Genomic DNA, 6,000 nt, shown 5'->3' with positions numbered 1-6,000 from the left:
AATTTGGTTTGTTTACATCCCTATATGAATTAATATTATAATCTTTCTTTTATATCACTACACAATCAAATATCATTTTCTAGTTATACATGTACACAGATTTACTTAAGTTGTATTGTAACGAAATGACCCAACAAAAGTTTTACGTGTTCTATAATATCTTATATTTTTCTATGTTTATATTCGTATCCAACACTAAAATTATATAAATTCACTTAACCTTCTAAAAAAACGTTATCATTAAAAAAATTCATAAATCTATCACCGATTATACGCTACTTTATATACCTCACCTATATATCATACAAAACAACAATCATTTATCTTTTTATACCCACATTATCTTTGTATAATGAATTTATTATTTTATGGTTAGAATTAGTCCATGATTAGCCTCCTTAAAGTGGCCTGGCATGACAATAATGATGATTAATAAACCTCATAATAACTTTATCACCAAATCACAATTTAGTCCTCCAACTTTCCCATTACTACACTTTCAACCCCTTCATTCTTCATATATATACACATACAACATAAATCTCACTACATTATTACTCTCTTACACACACACACCCATATTACTTATACAACAATTATGGGTTTCCCAGTTGGTTACACCGATCTATTCCTACCCAAACTCCTCCTTCACATCTTAACCATTTTAGGCTTCATCCGCAAACTCATCTCCGTCACTTTCCAATTAATCGGTCTAGGCGATTTCATCGAACCCGAATACTCACTCGACCCAGCCCGAACCGAACCCGTTACACATTATCACTCAGTATCTGCTGATTTAATACGTGAACTCCTTCCAGTGGTTAAGTACTCGGAGCTAGTGGACCCACCAGAGAGTTGTGCTGTTTGTTTGTATGAGTTCGACGTGGACGATGAAATAAGGCGGCTAACTAACTGCCGACATATATTTCACCGGTGCTGTCTGGACCGTTGGATGGACCATGATCAGAAAACATGTCCGTTGTGTCGGACACCGTTTGTTTCAGATGATTTACAGAATTCGTTTAATCAACGGCTGTGGGAGGCTTCTGGGATTGCTGATTATTATGGGGATTCATTGATGGTTAGTGGTTTATAATACTGATGCATGTTAGGTCTTTTTTTTTTGTTGGATAGATTGTAGGATTATATTTTACAAAAGAAAAAAAATGAGAAGCATATATTGTATTGACAAAACAATGGACAGAAATAGAATTAATGGAAATCTTTTTTATTTTATTTTATTTATAACACATAAATTATAAAATGTTTCATACAAATGTATTATGTTGTGTGACAAATGAGGTAATTGTTAATCTACGTAACGTATACTATTTTAAACTATAACAGATATTGATAACTTTGATTATAATTTAAATAAGCTGTTAAAAGCTATCACTAGATCCTTTTATTTTTCTTATATTTCAAACACTCCTACTACGGACTGAAATGTTATAGATAACTATCATATTATTATTAAAGTTCAAAAGTATATACAAAATTTTCGTTGTATTTAAACCAAAATGCAACATGTAATTGACAAGTGAGTAACTTTTGGTTTTGTAGCAAGTGAGAATAATAGTTTACCAAAATTGCTTAGGAAATAACAAAAGAGTACCAAATATTTGGGTCCTACGTAAAGCAGAGCTTGTTGGGTATTGCTTGGATCCAACCGGGTTAATCGGATCTTGTCTTAAAGTGTGAGCAACTTCTTTTTAATATACATAAAACAGAGAAGTACGGTAACTGTATATATTTTTAAATAACGGCATTATTATTATTATTATTATTATTATTATTATTATTATTATTATTATTATTATTATTATTATTATTATTATTATTATTAAAAGGACTAGAAAGATAGTAGACAAAATATGAACATCTTATAGGATAACCATATTTTGTGTGATGAAGAAAGAGATGTTTGAAAATATTTGAGGGTTCTAGTGCAATGGTAGGTATCCGTATCAGTTGGACTTTTAGAAAAAAAATGTATATCACCTAAAGCAAATTGTAACGGTGCATACGTAGTTCCATGATCTTGCTGTTTATAATTGTTTGTATATAGTTTTCTACTTTTCTTTAATGTTTATATTATATGTTCTTAGACTTTTGTGGTGTGAGCTGCATAGGGGCAGTACTGGGGGCTTTAACGCCCCAGCACACCACATCGAGGCTGCATAATGGGGGCCAATATGAGAAGGGGGGGGGGGGTCACACCTTTTCACTCTCTTTAATACACATGTACACCGACACATTATATAAAGAAAACTTTAAGCCACAACGGGGCTTTAAATCCCTGTTTTCTATATGACGGTGACGTGAAGTGATGATCAAACCCTCCATCAAACATAGTCTTATACTCTGATGATAATTGATTATGTCATCTAAATATGTAATACACTCCAAAAAGGTTTAGTATGACATCTGTTAAGGTTATATTAATCAAAACAATAAAAAAATGAACAAAGCATGATGGATGTATAATCATATCTTGGGGTACTGTTATGAGTAGATTAGATGGCGTGTAAGTTCTTATGAAAGTAGCATATGCCATAGTTCTAGTTGAAGCATGACGGAACAAAGATTATATATGTTATATGATCGAACATATATAAAAGAAAAACCAAATGTAACCATAAAGGAAAAACCAAATGTTAGTTCTATGGCACGTGTGAAAGCAGAGAAGATTTTCCTTGTGTGTTCCCCACCCTCGTTATGTGAAATCGTGTGTTCTTTTTCGATAATTTGAATTTGCAATGGTTTTCTAGCAATAGGGATTTAGTAGTACATAATAAAAATAAAATAAAATAAAAATACTAAGGGTAACCGTTGAATCTATGTTAAACAAATAAAAAAAATCAACATAGACTAGGAGATAAGATCCTGTAGCTCGTAAGTAGTTTATGCATGGATGTATGGATTTTTTTGCCTACGTGGTTGATACAAAGAAAGAAGATGTATATACCAAAGTGATCCTGTAGCAAACTAATGGATGATTTTTCGGGTGTGCTCGTGAATTCAGAATGCATTTTATTCCTATGAGATACCAATTCTCTTGGGACCCTGTCGTCTCGTTATCTACAGGTCCAAGAGTTGATTTCACAACTACAAGAATTGCTAGAAACAACACATCAGTTCATAGAATTAGTTCTATATCCAATTAAAATCAAAATCTACAAATTAGTCCACATGGATCGAACCGGTGGCATGAACAAGGACCGGCTCAAAACCAGCCGACTTGTACATTACTCCAACACTATTTGGTTTTCTATAAATTGAAGAATTTTACTTTAGGACCTTAGGACTTAGGTGAAACATTCATAAAATAATTGTACATATTTAAGTCTCTTTGGGCTTCGGCTAAGTATCTAGTCTAGCTAGCTTGCTTTACAAACCGGTCAAGCCCAGTTATGTGAAACCAACCTATAGCTAAACGGTCCAACCCACTAAATTGCAATCCAAACCAGTTGTACACATTTATATACAGCCCATTTATATATGACATGCTTTATTTTAATCGATTTGACGACCCAAACATAACTTGAGTAAATACGACTTGAAATGTTTTGACACGTAATATGTAACTAGCGGCCTAACTAATTTTCACTAGAGTTTACTTTATTTGACTGATAAAAGTTTTCAAATTAGTCACATATTTTATTATCATAGTTTAATATGTTGGTAATTTCCATATTACTAGGCCCGTCACATGTCGGTGACCGGGTTGGACCTATTGGGCCTATGGAACTCATTAATGATGTAATGGGTTTATGGGGTTACAATTGGGCTTTTATATTTGGTAACTACTTGTTAACCAAGCTAGGGTATCCCTATAAATACATAGCCATGTTAGGGTTATTGTATAAGTGAGAGGGATTATTGTATTCAAGTTTTGTGTAGTTTCTTGATTATAATAATACGTGAGTTTACCCTAAATATTGTATACTCGTTTATGTTTTCGTTATCAATTCGTTCTTGAATTGGTATAAAGTGCTATTTCAAAAAATAAATATAGTAATAACAAACCCCACCACCGTCGATCGATGAAGTGGTGATCGAAGTCAAAACTCAAAAGGCGAAAAGGTGATGCTTCACATTTAAACCCACCGTCGATCAAGAAAAGGTGTACATTGCTTCAAACAAGGTTGTGATTGGTTTCTTGGCAATAGAAGCCAAAAGTGGTTGATTTTGTAATTTTTTTGCCGACAAGAAGTTCAAGAACAAAGAATTATAAAAGTTGGTTTTTAATTCTTCTTTGTTTTATTGGTTCATCTTGTTTTCGCGGTTGGAGTTTGACGAAGAACAATGGGTGATAAGGAAACAACAAAGACGAGCGGTATGAGCGAAGCGGGAGTGGGAACCCGAATGCGTTCCAAAGTCCCATGTTTACCTCTACCAATTACACGGTATGGGCTATTCGAATGAAGGTACTCTTGAACGTGCATAAGGTTTGGAATACCATTGATCCGGGTGAAACCGATGCTGATAAAAACAACATCGCGATAGCGTTGATTTATCAATCGATCCCGGAAGCGACAATCATGCAAGTGGGTAATCTTGATTCGGCCAAGGAGATTTGGAATGCGATTAAGACGCGTAATCTTGGGGCTGATCGGGTTAAGAAGGCAAGATTGCAAACTCTCATGAACGAGTTTGATGGTATGAGGATGAAAGAGACGGAGACCATTGATGAGTTTGTGGCGAAACTCTCGTGTACGGCGTCAAAGGCGGCGAGTTTATGAGAGATGATCGAGGAAACTAAGATGATCAAGAAGTTCCTTTCAAGTCTACCCCGAAGTAAGTTTATTCAAATTGTTGCGTCTCTTGAACAAACTTTGGATCTCAAAACTGTTGGGTTTGAAGACGTGGTGGGACGTTTAAAAGCATACGAGGAGTGGATTCGGGAAGAAGACATGCATTCCGAAACCCAAGGTAAGCTTATGTTTCAAAGGTCTGAATCCTCAAGTAGTCGATACAATGATCGTGAGTCCACTCGTGGAGGTCGTGGACGTAGAGGAGGGCGAGGACATGGTGGTCGCGGGTCGAGTCAAAACCGCGGTCATCAAGAAAATGCCATGAACCGGGAAAACCATGAGCATAAGGGCAAAACCCGGGACCTCTCAAAGGTTCAATGTTATCGATATGATGAGTTTGGACAATTTGTCCATAAGTGTCCCAACCGAAAACAGAAAGTTAAAGGCGAAGCAAAGTTAGCTGAAGCGTCCGAGACAAGAACTCCATCATTGTTTATGATTAAGAGTGTTCAGGAAACGGTGTTCTTGAATGAAAAGAAGGTTATACCTGAAAACTATAAGACCAAAGATGTTGATGAATGGTACTTAGACAACGGCGCAAGTAACCATATGACGGGTAACAAGTCTTTCTTTTCTGAACTTAACAATCGTGTCACGGGAAAGGTTAAGTTTGGGGATGACTCTTATGTTGATATAAGCGGTAAAGGGTCGATTTTATTTGAAGCTAAAAGTGGTGAACATCGTTTGCTTACGGATGTTTATTTTATACCGAGTCTTCGTAGCAATATCATTAGTCTCGGTCAAGCCTCGGAACACGGGTGGGTGTGATATTCATATAAAAGATAACTACCTTACGATGCATGATGGGCAAGGTAGGTTATTGATGAAGGTGACTCGTTCCCCTAATCGGCTATACCGGATACAATTAAAGATTGGTAAACCGGTTAATTTACTTAGCCGAATTGAAGAAACAAGTTGGTTGTGGCATGCTAGGCTTGGCCACTTGAACTTTGAGTCAATAAAGCTAATGGCTAGTAGGGAGATGGTTGAAGGGATGCGTGGCGTTTCCCATGAAAACAAGTTATGTGAATCTTGTTTGGTCGGGAAGCAAACGAGGCAATCCTTTCCTAATTCGTCGGCGTTTAGGGCAACTCGAGCCCTAGAACTTGTGCACGGTGATTTGTGTGGACCGATTATCCCTCCAACAATAGCGGGTAACAGGTACGTTTTTGTTTTAATCGAT

At 36.0% G+C, this 6,000-nt stretch overlaps 1 pseudogene; it reads left to right on the top strand.

Moving 5' to 3' along the window:
• Positions 1-394: 394 nt before the first annotated feature.
• Positions 395-1,150, top strand: LOC143537366 (brassinosteroid-responsive RING protein 1 pseudogene; annotated as a pseudogene).
• The last annotated feature ends 4,850 nt before the right edge of the window (positions 1,151-6,000 follow it).

Source organism: Bidens hawaiensis, unplaced genomic scaffold (genome assembly GCF_021521415.1).
Source record: "Bidens hawaiensis isolate Kalapana, Puna unplaced genomic scaffold, B.hawaiensis_p1.1 tig00011186_1, whole genome shotgun sequence".
In the NCBI taxonomy this organism is placed as follows: Eukaryota; Viridiplantae; Streptophyta; class Magnoliopsida; order Asterales; family Asteraceae; genus Bidens; species Bidens hawaiensis.
Note: the sequence above shows the minus strand (reverse complement) of the source record. Positions and strands in the feature narration are given on the sequence as shown.